A 23,146-nucleotide genomic window follows, 5' to 3' on the forward strand; every position below is an offset into this window, starting at 1 on the left:
TTGATCTATGTAAATATCAGTTCCTCATGAAACTAGTTTTAGTGTTCAATGATGATTTTTTTTTTTTAACTCCATCATTTTCTCTATGTTTATTAGTTGGCATTCTACTCTAAAGAAAGACTGATTTATTTATTTATGTCAATATGAACTCATAGATTCTTAGTTTACTCCACATACTATAATCATTTATATCTTCCTTATAGTGAGGCTCGATATGACCCAGACTTGGCCAGTGCGGTCCTTTCAAGCTCACTCCGCTGTCCTATGGATACATCCTCGTCATCTTTGATTACTTCCTTATTATTTTTTGGTGCAGGAATATGTTCCAGGTTTATCTTACATTGAGCACTGGGATCAACCTTTTCTCCAAAGAGACCTGTTGGTTTTTAGAGGAGAATTAAATTTGGAAGCCCACCACTAGGTATTCTCATTACTTCTGCTACACTATGACTTTTGTGACTTCTTAGCAGAGACAGCTAGTGTATGATACACAAATACACACACACGCATATATTTCTTTATTTCAACAAGTATAAATATTAGGTTAGTAAGTTTGCTCGTTTAATCATTGAAAATGGGTGGGTATTTATTTCTACTTTATAGATGGGAGAAATAACCAGAAAGATCAGAACCACTATTTTTTTTTCATGTGGAAGAAGCTTTATTCAGTAATCAGTACTAGATCTGTTTTGTAATAGAAATTATTTTTTAGAACAGTTTTAGATTTACAGGAAAATTGAGAAGGTTCGAGAAGATAGTGCAGTGTTCCCCTATGTTTCATGCCCGTTTTCTCCTTTTATTACCATCTTACGTCGCTATGTACATGTTACAATGAATGAACCAAATACATTATTGTTCACTAAAATTCAGATTTTTTAATTCAGATTTCCTTAGCTTTGCTTAATGTTCTTTCTATATTTCAGGGTCGCATCCAGGATACCATATTATATTTAATTGTTGTGTCTTTTTAGGCTCCTCTTGACTGTAGAATTCTCAGACTTCCCTTATGTTTTATAATCTTGATAGTTTTGAGGAGTACTACTAGTCAGGTATTTTACAGGATGCTGTTCTGTTGGCCTTTTTCTTATGAATGGACTGGGATTGTGTGTGTGTTTCAGAGGAAGAACACAGAGGAAAAGGGACATCTTCATCCCATCATATCAAGGGTACATATGAACGATGTAATTTTTCACTATTGACATTGATCTTGATCACCTTGCGGAAGGAATGTTTATCAGGTTTATCCACAGTAAGATTACCTTCCCTCCCCTTCTATACTGTACTCTTTAGAGGGAAGTAACTGCCCAAAGCCCACAGTGTTTCCTCTCCATGAGGGTGGAGTATCTGCATAAATTACTTGGAATTCTTTCAGGAGAGATTTGTCTTAATCATTCATGTACTTTAGCAATATGACCTCATGGCTATTTATTTTGTACTTTGGGTTATGCTCTTATACTACTTTATTTTGTTGCTCAGATTGCTCCAGCTTTGGCCACTGGGAGCTCCTTCAGTTGGCTCTTCTGTCCCTGTGACATGAGCTGTTAATAGGGTTTTTATTTATTTGTTTTTGAGCACTTTCTAATTTTCTGGCATTACCAGATGCTCCACATTCATTTTGTATACTTCCTGCCACAGTGGGCTTGCTTTCCATATTTGTTAGTCATTTTGAAACTGTATTGTGTAGGTTTGAGCCAATGAATAATATATGGTGGGGAATGGGAGCCAGGTTTCTCCCTCTTGGAGAAGGGAGTTAGAAATATGGAAAGGAGGAAGAACAAAAGGTACTTTGTGGATTTGCATTGAAATTTAATGTTTCAGTATAAAGCCATGGCTTCAAACTTAGTGATATTACTGGCAATATTGCCAGTCTCAAGGTCTGTTTTGTCTAATATTAAAATGGTTATTCCAGCTTTGTGATGCTTGGTATATCTTTTCCTATCTTCATTTTCAAAAATTTGGGTTTTTTTTTGTCTTTATATTTAAAGTGGATTTCTTGTACCTGGACATAATTAGGTCTTATCTTTTTACTGGGAAATCTCTGCTTTTTAACTGAAGTGTTTAATCCATTTATATTTTACATAATTATTGAATCTTCATGCAGTCTTTATCCCACCCCCATTCCCTTGCAGCTCTCTCTTGTCTGGTATCCTGCCCTACAAATTCTAGCCACTGGAGAAACTGGTAGTTTCAATCTCTGCTTCCTTAGCTTAGTGAGACCCCTCTGCTGTGCAGGCTTTGTTTTTTTGTTCTCTAGCAGGGAGAAAGTCTGGGTGATTGTGGTCCCTATTTTGTGTATTTTCCTCCTCTCATGGATTGCAGTGCTGTCTGAAAAACAGTTGTCTCATATTTTATCTATTTTTACTTATCTATTTTTAAATTTATAGCTGTTTTTGTTTTGAGAGCCAATCTAGTACAGTTGCTGCATCATGCCCAGAAGGAGAAGTACCCTGAAACAATTCACCTTTTAAATTAAACACAACAATAAAACTACCATAGACCATGATATGGTAAAGTCAGTTATTCTGACTACCTGAATGTATAGCTTGTTTTTTGCTTTAAAAAAATTTTTCCCCAGCATTATTGAGGCATGATTGAAAAAGAAACATATATATGTCACATGTATAACATGATGTTTTGATATATGTATATATTATGAAATGATTTCCCCCATCAAGCTAATTACATAGGTTGTGTTTTGAAGACAGATATGCATTACCTGAATATCCTCAAATAAGGTCTTTAACCCTTTCAGATAACTAAACTTCTGGCAGAAAAGAAGAGACAGAAAAAATACAAAGATGTATGGTGTCACAGGAAGTGGATATTATTTGGGAACACAGTATTTACATGAGTTTTTCCAAATTCTTTCAAATACTTCTCTGTTAAAACTCTGTTGGTTACAAGTGACAGAAGCTTAACTCAAAGTGAATTGAGCATAAGGGTGTATTTGTTGGCTTATATAACCAATATCCCAGGGTATCTGGCTTTGGTATACTATTGGAAACATGTCTCTCTCCATTTCTCAACTCTCCTTTCCCTTGTGTTGGCCTTTTGCCTGACAGTTTGACACTAGCAGCTCCTGGCTTATATCCTGCCAGTTTAGCAAGCCCAGAAACACAGAGCTCCTCAGTGAGTCAACAGATAATCATTGAGAGCCTGTTATGTATGTAATAGAGAATTATACACAGTGGTGAACGAGACTGTCCTTCCTCTCGGAGAGCTTCCCTTTTGGTCATGAGACAGGGAATAAAATAAACAAATAAAATAATGTGAGCCCTGTAAATTAATATATATATATATATATATATATATATATATATATATATATATATATATATATATATAAAAATACAGGGTAATACGGTAGAAAAAGTAAATATGATGGCTGCTTTTGTTTCATCTTTCAGCAGTTCCTGTCTATTTAAGGGGCTTTGGACTTAAGACACGGATTATTATGAGAAAAAAGTAACCAACTGATAATCTAGGGAAAGAATATTGCAAATAGAAAGAATAGCAAGGGTACAGCTTCTCAGATGGGAATCAGCATGTCCTGTTCTAGATACAGAGTGAAGTGGACATAGAGAAATAGCAGATAATGAGATAAATGAGGTAACTAGAAATTAGATCACAATGGTTTCAGGGGCCCTGGTAGGAGTTTGGATGTGATGAAAGTCATTTGAGGACAGCCAAGATATATGATGTGACCTTTTAGAATGCTCACTCTGGAGGCGATGTGGAGCATTTCCCAATAATGAACCAGGACTGAGAGTGTTAGTGTGGCCTGGGTGGTATGCCCATCCCTAAATAATCACTGTGGCCAGGGTAATGCAATGCTTTGATTGGCCCATCTCAGATTAACTTAACTTCTGAGACCAGGTGTTTAGTTCAACTCCATCTGAACTATATGAACTAAATAAAAGTAGGAAGGGGGACAACCCTCTCCCATTAAGGTGTTTCTTTCCAGAAGAAGTATAAGTGGATGTTGGGTAGATACAAAGAACAAAACACATGTACCCTACGTTATCCAACTTGAGCAAACAGTGGTTGCCTTTACTGAAAAAGTCTTAGAGCCCTGCTATGTGCTGGGGACGACCTCTGCCAGAGTCAAGAGAGTTTTCCTCACCATTTTGAGGGAGTAGCATCTGAACACTGGGCAAGAGTCTGAACTCTGAATGAAAATGTAAAAATATCCCATTAAATAAGATGAAAACACATTTTTCTAATCTTTAGTTTTTTAAACTATGGCCAAAGATCACAAGAGAGACCACATTTGGAAAAAAACAAAAAAAAAAAAAACAAAACAAAACTTGTTTGGTAGTTTGTTCTAACATGATGAGTAGAGGCTGAAATCTTTCCATTTCTATAGCACAAATATTCTTTATGGGAAATTCAAGCGTGTCTTAGTCTCTAAGGATTCAGTTCTTGAGTAACTTTCAGGAACTCAGATACAGTAAATCACTAGTATTCCCTGGTATTCATCTGAGAATTCTGAAGGAAATAAACTGTGAAATAGTGGCACTGCCAGTAAGGACACAGCATGTCCTTTATAAATAGCAATTCTCCTCAAAGGTTGGAGGATAAATTGCCAAGCTGCACTCGTCAGGGGAAAAGGGGGGGGAAATGAAAGGAGATTCCAGAAATTACAGATCATTGAATCTCATCTCATCATCTCAGTTCCAGGGAAAATGATTGAGGGTTTAATTAAGTTTGGGTAGTTGAATAAGTACAACCAGAAAGAGTTTCACTCACAGAATTTCCATACAGCACTTGGATTTGTATAATAGAACCCGCCTTAAGGGAAAAACGTGCTTCCTGGCTGGGAACTTTTATAAAATCAATCATAAAAATGAGTGTCTGATTTCTTTTATGCAGTCTCTGCTGCTGTGGCTAAGGTCAGAGCATGGATAATACTGAGCTTTTTTTTTTTCCATAATAAACCAAGTGGGATGACAGTGATTTGGGTTGTGACATCTGCTCAAGTTCTTTGTCTCTTATGAGCTTGCATTATCTAATGGCCAAAACAGCGTAGTCATCAATTTCATCCACAAACAGTTTTTGAGCACTGGTCTGTGCAAAACACTGCGTTAGATGTAGACGCACAAAGAAATATACTCTCTATCTTGAAGAAATCGGGTGACAAAATCATGGCATGAACAAGCATGTGAAGAGGAGAAAGTATCATGGGTGTTGGTGGTCATGTAGATGGCATGGAGAAGCTGGGCTATTATTTGAGTCTTAAAGAAATGAATAACCCTCCACTCTAACCATAGAAGAGAGGTAGGTGAATGGTGCTGTGTCGTTCCTTTCTTTAGTTTCCTCATGCCTCTCTGGAATTAGCTCTTTTATTGCTACAATTTCTAATCCTCCTCATATGTGCTCATGAGGCCCTGTTTGATAGTTCTAGCCCAGGATTCTCTCTAAGGCAGATTCACATTCTGCTTGCGGTTGTACGTCTCGATCCTAAAACCCTCAACAGTATAGCCATTATGGAAAACAGTATAAAAGTGCTTCAACAAATTAAAAATAGAACCACCAGATGAAGCAGCAATCCCTCTTCTGGGTATAGATCCAAAGGAAATTAAATCAATACCTCAAAGAGACATCTGTGCTCCCATGTTCATTGCAGCATTAGTTACAATAGCCAAAATATGGAAACAACCTAAGTGTCCATTGATGGATAAATGGATAAAGAAATTATGATATATATATATATATATATATATATATATATATATAATTTATATATATATATATTATTTATATATATATAGTATTTATATACATAATATGTATTTATACACATAGTGAATATATAAGTATGCATATATGTGCCATATATATTTCTCCATTTATATATTACATATTTTTATGTAATAAATATTATATATAACATATACAATGGAATGCTATTGAGCCTTAAAAGAGGAGATCTTGCCATTTGCAACTACATGGGTGAATCTGGAATACATTATGATAAGTGAAATAAGCCAAAAAGAGAAAGAGAAAATTGTATAACCTCATTTATGTGTGGAACCTAAAAAAGTTGGGAATGGTGGTGACCAGGAGTCAGTCACCGCTAATTTAAGCCACCAACCTCAGAATCATTCTTGCTTCTTTAGTCTTCCTATACTTCCTTAACTCATCACCTTCTAAATTCTGAGTTTGATTTCCATTTATTTCCTTCTACATCTTTCCTTTGCATTTGGTATTTATTTGCACTGACACACGAATCCCACAGTGTTGTACGTAAGTATTCAAGTGTGTGTGTGTGTGTGTGTGTGTGTGTGTGTGTGAGAGAGAGAGAGAGAGAGAGAGAGAGAGAGAGAGAGAGAGAGAGAGAGAGCTGAGTAGAGCCTATGGCTTCTTAATCTTTGATTCCATTCCCAGTGTCTAACACCATAGCTAACACATGGAGGTGTGCACGAAATGCTTGTTGAAGGAATTGTGAGATATCTCTTATTTATTCAGTCAATTATTTAATAACTCAGCCAACACACATTTATGGAGGATTTGCTCTGTGGTTGGAATGGTGCTTGAAATGGTGCTCGATACTGAGGACACAAAGATGGACAATGCACCATCCTTGCTGTCTGGTAGCTCAGAGAGGCCTAGGAAGAGCAAACACATCCATAAGTAATATTGAAAAATTAAAGTCAGGGGGATCAAATATATGGTGATGGAAGGAGAACTGACTCTGGGTGGTGAACACACAATGGGATTTATAGATGATGTAATGCAGAATTGTACACCTGAAATCTATGTAATTTTACTAACAATTGTCACCCCAATAAATTTAAAAAATAAATTATTAAAAAAAAATTAAATTCAAGATGGACCCAGTCATCTTAACATTTACCTTTTATAGTCTCAACATTTGTATGTATGTGTATGTCATCTTGCTATTTGATAATGATGTTGCAGATTTGGCCGTGATTCATATTCTCTCCCTCCCTCTCCCTCCCTCTCCCTCCCTCCCCCTCCCTCCCCCTCCCTCCCTCACCTATTCCCCTCTCTCACATGTTATTTCAGTGCCTCATAAGTTAAAATTTAGTAAAATCTCAGGTTGAATATCACTAACAAAGTACACTGGAAAATAAAAATATTTTCTCTTAAAAGGATGTGTTCCTTGTAATATGATCCCTGGTAGGAAAACAAAAGCATCATGGGATCCTATAATTAAAGCCAGTCCTGATAAAAATAAAAATTCATCCCACAGTTACCCGTGCTTGACAATAAATCAAGATGCAGTGAATGTAGGGACTGTAACCAAGCAGATAGCGATAAAAATCTGAGAATATTGATTATTTCAGGTACACTGAAAAGTTGGCTTAAGAAAATTAATTAAACACCTTAGAAAAGCAAAAAAAGCAAACCTTAGAGTCTTTCCCAGAAATCCTCTTATCTCAATCACTTTCTTTTAAGCTGATGGAGTAGAGAGGCTCTTTCCGATAAGTGCTAATGTATACCCCAAAAGTTTCACTTGTTGTCAGACTGCCCCCAGATCCACTTTGAAGATTTTTCTGTGGTCAAATAAAGTTCTAGAAGCTCTTTTGAAGTATAAGAAAGGAAGAACGTTCTTCAAGTTAAACCAGCTTGCAGATTATTATTATTCCCACTGAAAAATTGAAAAGGTTCACAATGAGCTTCCAAATGGAATTAGTCTGCACGACTACAAAACCAATATTCTTTATGTTCGGAAAGGGAGAAATGCTATCCAATTTTTTTTTTCCTCAATGATAGTTTATAGCACAAAGTGGACAAGGTACATTAGATCAGCAGTTAGTATAGTGTTTCCTGTTAGCATAACACTCAAGTGATTAAAAGTCTCCCTACTCCAAGCCCTACGACATTCGATTTCAGTTGACATTACCTCTGAAGAGTACTTCATCCTACAAGTTGAAGCGATTGAGTTTAATCTCCCTTAACTGTCCTACCTCCCTACCTACCCAAAACGTATCTATGTCAACTTCTGCCTTTCAATCCTTTCCTTTCATTTTAGAGGCTGTGGGAGGAGACCATCACATTAGGACTTCATTAGTTGCTTTTATAGAGTTCAGAGAAACAGGCTTAGGGTGTCCTTCCCCTCTGTCTTTAAGAATGGAAGAGGCATTCCGAGGCTGGTGCAGAAGTTCTTTGTCAGGCTCCTTTGACTTTCCTGTTCCTCCTTGCTTAGCACTTGACTCCCATCCAAAGAGTTACCTCATGATCAAAAAATGGTCACTGTAGCTCCAGCCATCATGTCCACATGTCTGGAAGTTGGAAAGAAGAGAGAGGGAAAGAATCAAAAGGACACCTTATAGCTTAGAGCACCATTTTGTTAAGGAGATTTCCTAGACCCAACATTTTGGCTCGCATCTCATTGGTCACCATTCTGTTACATGGCCAGTCATTCTCTCCAAGGAAAAATAAAAGACAAATCCTCTACAGCTTGGCACATCACTACCTCCAAAAAACCAGGATTTTGTTAAAAAGAGAAAAGACGACAAGTGATTTGAATAATCCCTTGTGGCAGTGCCTGCGATAGTATGTTCATTTTCTCTATCTTCAAAGTTTCCCCTGGTTGAAATGCTACAAAAAGGGCAGTGAGGAAAAGGAACTCAAGCTTAGGAATCAGACAGATGTTCACCTACTGAGTTCATCACTGATTAGCTCTTGGATCTTGCTCAAGTTATTTAAAATCCCCAAGCCTTCGTCTTTCTATGTATACCATGGAGATAAAAATACCTATTGTGAAAACCTGTTTGGGGAACTAAATCATGTGAAAAACTGCCCTAGTGCCTGAAAGTAGTAACTGCTCAGGCCTTTGTAGATCTGTAGATACCATGAAATGATGCTTTGATTTTTCTTTGAAACAACTATGTCTTCTTATTGCCCCTGTATACACCTTCCCTGTTTTTTTCCATCAAGTAAGTATTGATGTGTTGAGATTTTGTTCTTGACTCCCTGGTCCCCTCCGTCTGTTTCTCATCCATTATCTTGGTTTCAATTAGCACTCAAATGCTGATGACTCTCAGCTCACAGGCCCCTTCTTCAGCTTGTGACTCACCCCTGGGTATTCTTAAAGGGGCTATAATGGATTGAATAATGGTCCCCTGAAAGATATACCCACCTGGAAATTCAGAATGTGACCTTATTTAGAATAAGGGTCTTTGCAGATGTAGTTAAGGTGAGGATCTTACGATGAGATGATCCTGGATTACGGTGGGTCCTAAGTCAAATGACAAGTACCAGAAAAGGAGAAGACACACAGTGACATAGGGGAGACGGCCTCATGATTCAAGACAGACATTGAAGTGATGTGTCTGTGAGCCAAGGAACACCAAGAATTACTGGCAGCCTCCAAAAGCTAGGAAAGAGACGTGGAACAAATTCTCCCTTAGAGCTTCCCAAAGGAACTCACCCTGCCAACCCCTTTTCAGGTTTAGGGGCTTTTCCCTGGGGAGGCGGAGGCATCCATCCACTGGGAGGAAATCAAATTGTTACCACAGGAAAGAACTGAGGAGGAACAGGTAAGAGAAGGTAACTTACCTGAGAAGGTAAGGCTGAACTTCTGACATTTGGGATAGTAATTATCAGTAGGGAGATAGGTTGTCTGAGAGAGACGGAATTTTCAAAAGTCCTCTAGTTCCTATCAGTAAGAATAAGGCCTGAAGGATGTGTGATGCATCTCCTGTGATGGCTAGACCATGAGGTTTGCTGCTCTGTCTTGAAAGAAGATATAACAGTGAAAGAGGGAACAACCTGTTTTTTCCAGCTTTGGTGGCTCCTGGGAAATGACAGCAGATGGAGCTGAAGCAATCAGTTGAGTCTATCGTTTAGACATGGGTTGGAATGAGGGTGTCTGATACATTTGGGATATATCGTCTTCAGTCTGTGAATAACTTCAACAACTCCGTCACATAGATGCAGCTTTGGGGCTTTGTATTTTTATGTCCTTTCAGTTTCATTCTCTTCCTTCTTATAAAGCATTCTGACTTATTGGTGCCCAAGAATGGTGAGTTCTTTCCAATAGGCACACTAAGCATCATTGAACTGCTCAGTAGAGGCTGCACGATGAAAATGCATCAATACAATTTGAAAGAAAAAGGTGCAAGGCTCTTATTTACCCCTTCAGGCTAACCAATGTTCATTGCCTTCCAAAGAATGGTGGGCATGGTGGGGTATGTGAGGAAAGACCACAGACTGGTTTCAATCTTGCTACAAAGCCATTTCACATGTTGCATCTAAGAGCCTCAAGACGAACCAAGACTCGAAACAACTATTTATGCTAAGAGTAGCTGAAATGATTGTGGGGACTGTGGCCAGACAGTCAGTAATAAATAATTTATGAAAAAGCAGAATGGGGGAAACATACCGTGAAGAAATTGATTAACTTGCTGTTTGCCGAGTGTGAGCGATATCCCCGGAACTGGGCTCAGGCTAGACTCAGAGAGCGAAACGGTGATCGGTGCCTTGGCATAGCTAATATTTATGGGACACCATTCTAAATACTTCATGTGAATGAACCTATTAATACGAAAAACAACTTCATGATGTACAAACTATGATTATGGCTTTCCCCAGAGCCCAAGGTCATACGGTTGGTAATAAGTGAAGTCAGAGTGTGAACCAAAGCAATGGGCTTTGGAGTTTGTACTTCTCACCCGTATGGTTCATAGCCTGTCACCCGGGTATATGGCTAGATGCACAGGAGAGACCTGAGAAAACACTAGAAGAAAATTTAGGAGAATAGTTTTATATCTTGGAAGGGGGAAGGACTTTCTAAGAATGAATCAAACCCAGAAGCCATAAAAGAAAAAAGTTGGCATATTTGTATGAAAAATAAAAGCCTTGGTATAATCGAAGAAGCTGTATCTACACATAATATGTAAATGCCTGCCTGGGGAAAACTATTTGCCGTATATTTAACATAAAGGAGTTAATGATGTTTGCAGGAATCCTATAAATCAATGAGAAAATAATTCTCATAAACAAAAGTAAGGAATAAATTAGAAGGCAGATCAGAGAAGACAAAACGCAATGGCCCATAAACCATATAAAAAGATGCTTAATATCATTAATCATTAAAGCAATGCTAATTAAAACTTTGAGGTACTCCACCTATTGAGTTGGCAAATGGTCCAAAGTTTGCTGGGAAGTAGAACTGCACAAGCCTGTGAAAACACATCCGTATTTGACTCAGAGACAGTGTAGACGTCAGTCAGAATCTTGGGAGTTAAGTAGATTGTAGTGATTTGGGAATTCCAGGGATAATGATTCATTTTTCTCTTTTCTCTGAACTTAATTGGTATTTCTTCATTGATAAAGCTCACGATAAACCAAATAAGAAAGCTAAGAGAAAATACAAAAATGTAAATAGACGTAAAGGTTTACTGCAGTCTCCTGGGAACCCCCTGCTTTCTGTCAGTGATTACGTGTTTCCTGTACATGGTGTGCCTTCATGGAAAGAACATTTGTAACCACGGGCTATTTTATTTTATTTTAATTTCTTGCTTTGTTTTCATTTCTGCACACAAGACATTTGCTATCCTGCAAACTCAAATTAATCAGGACTTCCTGAAAATCTGGTGACGTGTGAGAAAAATGTGGGATTCACCCTTGTTCACATTATTCTGACTAACGCAACCTCTTGAGTTTTTTGAAGGAAGCTAAGAATTCCTTGGTGCTTGAGGTAGGGGCTTTAGAACTATTTTCTTTGGAAGCAGAAAAACCCAGGGAACAGGAAAAGTAAGGCTCTGCAGAAAATTTGGAAAACTGCCTCAAACAGATACGCCTAAGTCATCAACTATGTGCGAAACACTGCGCGTTTCACAGACCAGCTCTTCAACGAGATTCACTTTGTGCTGACTCACTTCGATACACCTAGTGGTAGAACTTCAAAATGAAAAAATGAAGGGAATGAAGGCATGATGCCATATCGTCCCGGGAGAACTGCTGACTTCTCTAGCATCAGTCCTCTAAAGACACATGTAAATTTTCAAACGGGTAGGCAGCATTCATTTTTGCCCCTGCAAGTATTTTACTGAGATTCTCTCTGTTAGATGATTTCATTTCCATCTTCTAACGTTGTCTGGGTGAGCACCCTGGAGAAGGACTGAGTACTCTGATGGCTTTTATCCCATTTGATTTTCTTCAGGACTTAAAATAAATATATAAATGAATAAATAACCCTTTGGAAGATACATTCACTCTTTCCGAGCACACAGGTCTCGCTAGGCAATCCTAACAATGGAAAGAGCCTCCTGAGTGGAGGGTTAGAAAGACATTAATCTGAGGCGTAATACATGGGCTGTTTAAGACCACTTCTGCCCTAGAGTCACTGAGATGTCATGGGAAACTCAGTTAGCTGTTGTGAGCCTCACATTTTTGCATCAATAAGATAAATCGATTATCCTTGTTGACCTTTGCGATCTCTTCATACCTGAGATTCTGAGGTCTGTGAGAAAACGAACGCTGATGAAATATTCTAATACCTTGAAATATGGCTCTGATAGCTTAAATTAGATGGTGTTTTCACTGGTGTTCTTATCTAGCATCAAGGACTTGTTCTATGAAACTGTTGAAATTACCAACCAACTTATCTCCAAAGCATTTACTCTGTTCAAGTTTTTATTTTTTATTTTTTTCTTCTCTTTGATGTTATTTCTAATTAGTTTGATCCTGGTTACAAATGCAACAATTTGTCATGCCAGAAAGATGATTTTCTGCCCCCACCTCCAGAAAAGTGTTTTATATGAAGCAAAATAAAATTGGTTATGCTACAGAAAAAAAAATTAACTCAATAAAATCGTAGCTTATGCGAAGTCTGGTGGGAATCCTATAACTCCAGGGCAAGTCTCTTCCCTGAAGTGACTCAGTCATCATGGCTGCCCCCATCCTGTGGCTCTTTTGTTGCCGGTCCTCCAGAATTGCTGCAGCAGAGTAAGAGAGAGCTAGAAAGCCACTTGGGTTCTTAAATGCTTTGGGCCTGAAGTCACGCACATCACTTCTGTCCATAGTTCTTTGGCCAAAACTAGTTGTAAGACACTGCCCAACTGCATAAGGACTGGGAAATGTGGGGCTGGGGCAGAGAGCTAGTCAGTGAGCAATGTACTTCATGTGTCTTCCACACTTCTCTCTTGTTTTTAATCTACCATAACCTCAAACCGGTCATGTGTTATCCATCAATCCATTCATTATCTCACATAATTTAAACATTAATTATCTGCAAGGTGCTTAATAGGTAATTTCGGTAACATAAGGATGAACGGAATTCATTCCCTTCACGTGGACAAAGGAAGAAGAAATCTGCCATGAGCTACATAGATACTGTCTCATTTAATTTTTCTGTGAATGCCAGTAAAGCCTGAATATGATCTCCATCTTTACAGATAAGAAACTGAGACCCAAGGAGATTAAGGAATTTGCCCAAGATCTTATGGTGAATATGTAGTCAGTCTATAATTCCTACCCTGGTCTGTGCGAATCCTTTGCTTTTCCCATCATAACCACTGATTTGTCAGTCTTCGGTTACTAACAGGAAAGACTGACTTGAGTGGGGGGTTAGATGAACAGATCGCCCTATGTTTCTCTTACATATGGACACTTTAGAGAGAGAGGCAGTGCACTGAAGTCATTCAGAGGACGACTTCTGGAGTCAAAATGCCCAGTTTTAAACTTATTAGCTTTGTTCACTTGGACATGTCACTTAACTTCTGTGAGTTCCTGTTTCTCTATCTATAAAATATAATAGATTATTGAGATATTTAAATGGAAAAATAATGCTGTGTGAAATGCTTGGCATATACAAAGTGCTCAACTCCTGTCATCATCAGTGTTGCTCTGCTCACCATCTTTTCAAATATCACCATCATTGTAATTCAAACTCTTGCCCGAGGCGCATTACAAAGGGTTCTCTGCTTATTGATTCTGTGAACCTCAATCGTGACCCAGTTTCTTAAGGGTTTTCTTCCTGGAGCCAAGACTCAGCCTGTTAGGCTTGTTATTGCATCGGGCATTGTTAATTTATTTCAGGTCTTTAGGTTCAAGTATACTGTCTTAATTGGTCTTTAAAGACATTTTAAAAAATAGAATTCATTTTCTATTATGTTACCTACTTTACCTCATACTGGCTTTTATATGTTTTTGTTAGTTTCTAATTCACTCTTATATCTTTATTCTTTTAAGTAGACATATAAGAAACACTAGTATAAGAAAGCGCATGGAAAGCTTGAATCATAAGCAGGAAGGGGTTAGGGTCTTCTTACTACTATTGGAGTAAAAAGCTTCACCAAGACTCTGAGCAACTTGAAACTCTTTCAGCGTCATGCCTTTGACCTCATACCAACCACTGCCCATCTCTGGCCCACTTTCTGACCTCCTGTACTACCAACACACTTACATCAATGCTCTACCAATTTCAGATCTCATTGAAACGTGTGATTCCTGGACACTACCGCTGGTTCCTATTCGCCCCCTCATGTTTTTCCATTTCTCATTCCCAGCTTCTGTTGTTCATCATTACCATCACACCTTTGCAAACACTTTAATTTCTCCACACCTCGTTCCTGTCTCCCTACATTGTGTTCACTTGGCAAAGTCTCAAGTCTAAATCAGGCTATCTACATATTCTTGCCTGCATTCCAGGAGCCGAACATTTGTGGAGAAAAAAACTCAAACTTGCTGACGACTCCTTTCCTCTTAAAATCATGATTTCAAATCACATGTGGGTCCTCAACATTGCTGTGCAATGTTACATCACTTTCTTAACTTTTCCATTCTCCCAAATCACGATGTCATAGCTTCTTTCCTCACCCCAGTCCTTGCACCTCTTCTTTCGAACATTAACACTGTCAGCTAGTGATTTCATTTCATGCATCACTAAAAATAAACAAAATCTGCCAAAGAGGAACACTTTCTTTTTCCTCCTCCAAACCTACAGTGCCACCTGCATCTATTCCTACAACCTTTGCCTTCTCATTTCTTACTCTGGATGAAATGTTTTCACTCCCATCAAAGACAAACCCTCTACTAGTGCCCTGGGTCCCATCCCCTACAGACTTTGTAAGAACAATATGTCTGAAATTTTACGCTTTCCCTCTGCATTCCCAGTTGATCCCTGCCTCTTGAATCATTTCCATCAACATACAAACCTGTTGTAATGTCACTTGAATTTGTTTTTGGATGTCCTCCTGAGAATTACACATTCTGTTGGTAGTTTCCTTTGATTCCTGTGTGTGCAGATTTTCTAAATGCTACGGAAGGCTATCTCTGACTTTTGATCTCAAAACCTTTCAAAGGTTTCCAAAGCTTCTTATTCCCTTGTATTCAATCCCTTTCTGCTTGAAATATTTAGAATGATTTCTACTTTCCTGTGCAAATCCTGACTGACTCATATGTCAAACTTTATTGCCTTATAACTTTGCTCTATCTCACCTTTCTTCTTGGAATGTTATGGTATTTTTTCCCACCGATCAGAGTTGCTTCCTTTTTGTCATTTGCTTTTCATCTTAAGTAGTCCTTCCTTATCCAGCCACTCACCAACTAAATAATCTTAATTTAGCTTGTGATACACTATTTATAACTATGTGTTTTTTCTTGATTATGTATGTACTTGTTGCAAATTAAGTGATCTTTTTAATCTGTGTATTCCCAGTATCTAGAACAGTATTTTGCACCCAGCAGGCACCTAACAAATAGTTGTGGAATAAATGAATGAAAACTGGCCATCCTGTAACATTCTTCTATGTACCTAAGAATACAGTGATTGACATTTTAGGTTCCTCTGATGACTTGTAAGGAAAACCTATAACGGACAAAAGACTGTTTTAGGTGCTGTGTGAGATGCAGCGTGAATAAGAGGAGACAGGAGGGGAAATAAGAAACATGATGCACCTATGACTATAATGTGAAATAGAAACTAGTGAGATGATGCACATTTTAAAGCTATGGGAGTTCAAAAAGGGAAATGCCACTTCCGTTTGGGAAGATGAGGGAAAGTTTTCTGAAGGAGGTAATGTTTAAAGTGGGCCTTGGAGGATAATTAGGACTTATGCACATAAAATGGATGGGAAGATCATTCTAGAGTAAGTGTTATCAACAGCTCAAAGTAGAGGCAAAGGAAATTCATAATACAGAGATTTGGGGATGGTTTCCCTTACCTGCAAATTAGGGTGTGAAAAGCGAAGCAGTGAGATGATAGACTATATTCAGAAGATAAAGATATCCCACTGAAATCCCCAAACAGAAAAGTTGTTTTTCACTTCAAAACAACTTACTCATATACACATGCAAATTTTAAAGTTATTTAAGGTGGAGATTAAGTTTGCAGCTAGAGAACAGCTCATGTATGCCTTGAGGGTCTAAGAATTCTGTTCATTACATTGGAAGTCACACCATGTTTTCAGTTCTAAATGCTCTGTTTCCGACTGCAAGTTGGGATTCTCTGCTCTCTGAATGTGAAGTAGGCTGCATGCAAATGCATTTGTTCATAATGAGTTTTTAGCATCTCTCCTCCTCTCTGAGGATGAAATCAGGGTACATTGCGCTTCTTAAATCCCGTCAGTCAACTTCCTGGAGAGATCAGAAAATGATTAAACCTACTCTAAATCATCACAAGTCTGCTGAAAGACATTCTGCTCCTGAACTTCTGCTGTACTCTGAAACATCCCAGCAATTGAATTTGAAACTATCTCAGGGTGAAGTTAAAAGAAGATATAAATCTTCCTTGATGTTCTTTAACATTTAATAATGAAGTGATTGTTGCTGTTATTTTGCCTTTATCAGTCTCTTAGACATTCTGTGACTCACCACCCATACTTATCCTTCAAAAGTACATTCTCCTGCCTTGTCTTGCTAAACAGACTGCCTTCTGACGTTATCTTGCAGTGCTGCTCAGTTAAAACAGTTGTTGCAAGTTGGCTATTTGCTTAGAGTTGTGGAGTTAGTATGGGTCAGTGTATTTTGTCTCCTGTAAGCTCTTATGTCATTGGATATGAGTCTCTATGCCTATAGACAAAATGCACAGCCAAGAGTCACAGATTTTAAATTAGCCACCAAAGGTCAAGTATTCACTTAAAGAAAAAAACACTTAAAATACAGTATCACTCAGACAAAGACAAATATCATATGATTTCACTTATATGTAGAATTGAAAAAACAAATGAATAAACAATACAAAACAGAAAGAGACTCATAGATGTAGAGAAAAACTAATGGTACCAGAGGGGTAAAGGATTGGGGTAATGGGTGAAACAGGTGAAGGGGAATAAGAGGTACAAATTTCCAGTAATAAAATAAATAAACCACTGGAATGTAATGTACAGCATAGGGAATATAGTCAATAATATCTTAGTAACCTTGCACGATGACAGATGGTTACTAGACTTGGAGGGGTGGTCAACCAGTATATCAATGTTGAATATCTGTGCTGTATGCCTGAAACTAATATAATACTGTGTATTAACTGTATTTTAATAAAAAATTACAATATCACCTGGAGTGACAATACCAGTAATAGAATCCAGGCTCTACCCTTTCTCTACTTCAGGGAATAGGGCAGTCAATTACATATTCAAATACATATACTTTTCTCATGTAAAGATGCATATAGTTACATCTCAATTTAGGGAAAAGATCAAGACAAGTTGACTATTTGTAGATGTAATGCTGAGTTTCCTAAGTCCAGGAAAGAATTTGGGGGAATCATCAATACCGAGGAACTGTAATTTCCTCCTGGAAAGCAATGATACGTGAATCATGATCTTCAAATGGCCTTCTAGAGACATTTCTTTCATCATCCTCTTTCTTATGCTCTAGTCTAGATATATGATATCTTTCTGTATCTTTGATGATTTCCACTGATCAGAAATTCTAAGAATTTTTTTATTCTTACAAGATCCCAGTAATAATAGACACTTCTATGAAAGGGAATCTATTAAAGTCATTTATCATACCCAAGGCCTGTTTCCGATGAATCATAGCAAGGGAAACTGACAAAATCATCGAAATGGAGGTCACTGATTAGACCACATTTTTTTTTTTAATTTGAACTAGTTGCCAATAATTAATATCATACCCAGCTGAGCTTCTTGCCTCATGAATGTTTGCCTGGTCCCTGCAGCTATTTCAAGTTTTAATCCCTGTAATAATACTTTTTCATTTGTTGTTAGGGAATTTGATTCTTAGAGAACTCAGGTGTTTTTGTTCCAAGTCATAAAGATGATTGATAACTAAGCAAGGAATGGAGATGAGAAAAATTTAATATGTTTTATTCCATCATATTAATCTCCAAATTCATCATACGTGTCTCTACCATTTGAGTTAAATAGCTGTGAGTTTGAATATCTGTAAATTAGCAATAGTGTTGGAGTTAGGGAAAGGTGACTATTTTTTTAGTAATTGTCATTTGACATTTTCTTTTCCCAAAGGAAAACAGAAAGTCAACTCTTTTTTTCCAATTTACCACAAGTCACATTTTAAAAGTATTTATTAGAGAAACATAATGGGAAATATATGAAATGCCTAAACCATGGGGAAAGAGGTCAGCAGAGCAAAGAGATAAATAACACAGAGTAAATACCTTTTTAATTCAATCTCAATTATTTTGGCATTTAGGGAAACTGGGACAAGACTCGGCTTAAAAATACATCATTTTTAAAATTTCTACCAGCTGCTAGGCACTGTGAATATGTTATTCACACAACAATCTCTCAAGGGAAGTATTTTGTCATCATTGTTACAGAAGAGGAATCTGAAATTTCAGAGAGGTTAGGAAATATCCCCAAGTCCATCTAACCAGCAATGGCTAAGTTGTAATTGGAACCAGGTGTGATTCCAAAGTGTGCATTATTTCCAGGACACAATTTGCTTCTTCCGTGCTATTTTCTTAGGTACAAATTTTGTGCGGTTGAAAAGTGTAAATAAGTTTGCAAAAGGAATATCTTAAATGATGGTGAAACAAAGAATGAGCCAAATTCTAAAGTACCCCCGAGAAATTTTGTTTTGTATCATACCATGAAGTTAATCTAATTTTAACAATTATTTTTTTAATCATGAAAGCAAATTCCCTTAGGGCTTTCACTAAGCACAATTTTCTTAATCTGAATTAATTTTGTGCTGAAAAGTAACAAAGGAGCATTTCTTAGGTGCTGAATATTCCCTCATTCAAGCTCTTCCAGAATATGCAGTTTGCTTTATTCAAATGTATACAAATTTATGATTTCTCTTCTCTCTAAAATATTGAAGTGATGATAACACCCATATATATGTTTCTAAATTTCCTGAGGCATCTCCAACTCACTCACAAAAGCAAGTAAACGTGACCCACTTCTTTACAGACAACAATACATTTCCTTCCCGGACTGCAGAAAATCGTTTTTTTCTGAAACTCCTTTGACTGAGAGCTAAATCTCTCCAGGCAGGCTGAGAGGGATTAGTGTATTCCTTTGGGTAGCAGCCTAGCAGGGTCAAAGGAAGATAAAGGGATTTTCAAGCATGGTTTTGATGAAGAAGGCAGCCAGAATGAATGGTTGAGGGACATAGAACACCTAACCTAGGACATTTTCAACCCTAATCAAACCCCAGAGGAGCTGCTTCTGCAGAGAGCTTCCTCTTTTCTCAGAGCCGCTGAAATAAATTCTGTGCCCCTTTCAGAATAGATTTGAATGGTGAATTATCCTGCTTGAAGATGGGAGAAGAGTAGGGAAGCTTTTCTTTTCCTGTGAGGCAGCATCCCTATTTATAAACGGTAATGAAATTGACACAGGTAAACTGATTATGCTAAGTATACTGGGTACACAGAACCTCTGAATACTGTTTCCTTTGCCTGCTCTCTTGGGTTGGTATAGAAAGTTGTGATTCTGGGACGCAGAAGCCCAAGTTCCAATCACTGAATAATTTATGAACCTTCAATAAGTGGCTGATCTCTTTGTACCTCAGCCTGAATTATGGAGTAATAGCTTTCTTAGTAAATTGTTTTGGGATTTCTCATTGGAAGGATAAATATGTAGTAATTATGAAGTCTTTTTAGCAACATTCTGACAAGGGATTCCAACATAAACCCCAGCTGACAGGAACTGTTTATTTTTATTAAGCTGCAAATGAACTACTTTGAAATAACGAGGAAGGAAGTGTATTTGGAGTGAAATTTTTCCAAATGAAAAAATGATACGGAATCACCTAAAACAGAGTGTTGTGTAAGGAAGCAATATTTAGTTATTGAGCATTTGCGGTGGGCTAGATGCTGGAGTTGAAGGTGGATAGGACACCATGCCTCACCTCAGGGAGCTCATAGTCTAGAAGGGCTGACAGGCACATAGGCCAGTAGTTACAACCATGGGGCATGCGTGCACCCAGCACCACCCCGACTTCCTGTTTGCTCTCATCTCCTATGATTTTTTTTTTTTTCCTTACTTATTTCCAGCCGTGTCTCAAATTCACCAGTTGGAAGCTAAGGGCTGCTGACCTCTTTGGTGTCTCTGTTCAGAAGATCCTCTTCCTGGATTCTCTCCCTAGTGGAGCATTTGGCTGAGTTTTCACGTCCAAATCAAAGAATTTTAGAGCTGATAGGGATACTTGAAATATTTAGTCCAACCCTTTCATTGTCTGAGGAGAAGCATGAGACCCTGAGAAATGAAGGGACTTGACAAAAATATGGAAACTCACATCTCAGACTTCCACTCTGGTTCTTATGACTAGAATATTATTGAAATATATGTAAAGTTTGTACATTTATATCAAATTATATACAGTTACATTAAATATTACACAATATACTATGCCTTATATATTATCTGACGTATAATGTATATTAGTTTTATTTGCAATATACATGCATCATATTATATATTTTCTATAAATGTTATCAGTAAAATGAATAAATATGCAAAAAATGTTGCTTGGCAACCCAGAGAAAATTCATTAGATACTAGCGTGAATTCCTCACTTTTTTCATTATAAAAGACAGGCTCTCTTCCTGTTGAACTCATATACTTCCTTCCAATTCCAGCATAAATGACACCTCTTCCATGTAACTTCTCTCAATGACCCCAAATCACTTCTGGCTGTTAACAGCCTTTCCTCATCCCACAGCACTAGACAGTGAATGCCTAGTGAGCTCCTTAATTGAGACGCATTCCACAGGATCCTCGAGAACATGACCTTTAGAATTAGCTGGTATAGGTGGGGGCCCTCTCTGCCATTTTCTAGATATGGAAATAAGCGATTCCTTTACTTCTCTAAACCTCTTCATTCCCTCATCCATAAAATGATAAGAATTTTACCTACTGCATTGTGTCTTTTCAGGATTCAAGTGTACAAAGGCACTTAGTACTCAGTAAATATAGGCTTTTAATCCTTTCTTCCTTGCATACTGACTGCTCAATGAATATTTGTTAAGCCAAATCAAATTTTATATTTTCCTTCAGTTTTAAAAACATTTCTCTCTCTCTTCAATCTTAGCTTTATTCATTTAGTTTTGTCACCCAGAAACAGACAGATCATCAAAGCAGTTTTAAATTATTTATATTCACCTTTGGGTTCTCCAAACAAAACAAAAACAAAAACAGCCAGCTGCCGTCAGATTTTGCCAACAGCATTCTTTCTTGTCAACACACAGCAACAAAGGCAGCTACGGAAGTTTGTAAAAGCAGTTGTTTTTGTTGTGTTTTGTTTTTTTGTGGTGACTCATCAGCAGTGATGAGAGAGAAGCAAACATCAAATGGTAACATAAACAATCTAAGTAAGGAACAAACTGCAGTTTCTGAGCCTTTCTCAATGTAGAGACACTTTGAATGGAGAAGTGATGAGGTCGTGATCTGCAAGAGTCAGCCGAAATGAAACTTTTCCTTGGAAATTTTCAGGTAGCAATTAAAGAAAAAAATGGTTGTGGGCTGTTTTAGCCCCAGTTATCAAATTGCCCTAAATTCCTTCTTGATTTTTCCAGTAGGTTCTGACTTCCCCGTCAGCTCAGGTTTTCACCTCTCTAGAATATTATAAGGTTAACTCTTAGAACACCCACCCTCAAATATATCATAGTTCCACCTAACAATCTTGGTTTCTTCATCTCAAACAATTACTGTCTGATCAGATGAGTTATGTCCTACCAGCTGTGCCTCCAAATGAAACAAACCACTGCCGTCTCTGACCTGAACTTCTGTGACAGCCTCCTGTCTCTCTCGTTCCACTCTTGCTTCCCACCATCTATTCTCCACCCAATAGCCAACATCGTGGTATTTAAAATACACACACATAGGCTCCCCATTGTCTTTAGAATAAAACGCAAACCGTTACCATGTTCTCCAAGGCCCTGTACTGTCAGGTTCCTGACTTCCTGTTTGACCTCAGCTCCTGTGATTCTTTTTTCCCCCCTCTCTTATTTCCAGCCGTGTCTCAAATTCACCAGATGGAAGCTAAGGGCTGTTGACCTCCTGGGCCTCTCTGTTCAGAAGATTCTCTCCCTGGATTTTTGCATGACTCACATCTTTGATAACTTCAGATGGCTCTTCAGAGAAGCTTTCTCTGAACATACCCTACCCTTTTCCCCTATGTGATTCCATTTCCTCATTGCCACGTATTTTCTGGAATTAATTAATGACTTATACATTGACATTGTCTGTATCTCTGCACTAGCACATAAGCCCTGTGACATTATAACGGCCAGGCCTAGAACAATGCCTGGCGTATAGCAGGTGCTCAAAACGTATTTTTTTTTTTAATACATGAAGAACATGGACTATTTGGAATATTTGTAAAGGTTGGTAAAGTTGCAAGATTTGTCAAGTTACAAATACTAAAGTATTTGTAAAGTGCTCGGTCGTTTTGAGTATAAAGTACACATGCCGAGAAATAGATATTTAAAAATTATGCAATTTGAAATGCACTGTGAGATCAGGGAAAACATAGAATGAGACCCTACCAGGGTAGGATGACCTTGAATATCAGGCTAGGAAAACTCTCCCAAGGCCCTGGGTAGAAGAGAGGCCACTGATGATTTGTCTGTTTATATTCATTCTATGGAAACTGGATTCCACTCAGGCTTTACTAAATTCCACCAGACAAGTGCCTTTATATTTTCTTCGGTGTTGACCGTGGGTTAAATCTAGTAACAGAGTCTGCTCATGTGCAAGCTATTTGAGCACAGTTCCTGTGCTAAAACTGAGTCTCGTGC

This window comes from Rhinolophus sinicus, chromosome 6 (genome assembly GCF_057876585.1).
Source record: "Rhinolophus sinicus isolate RSI-liver-muscle chromosome 6, RSI-T2T, whole genome shotgun sequence".
NCBI lineage: Eukaryota > Metazoa > Chordata > Mammalia > Chiroptera > Rhinolophidae > Rhinolophus > Rhinolophus sinicus.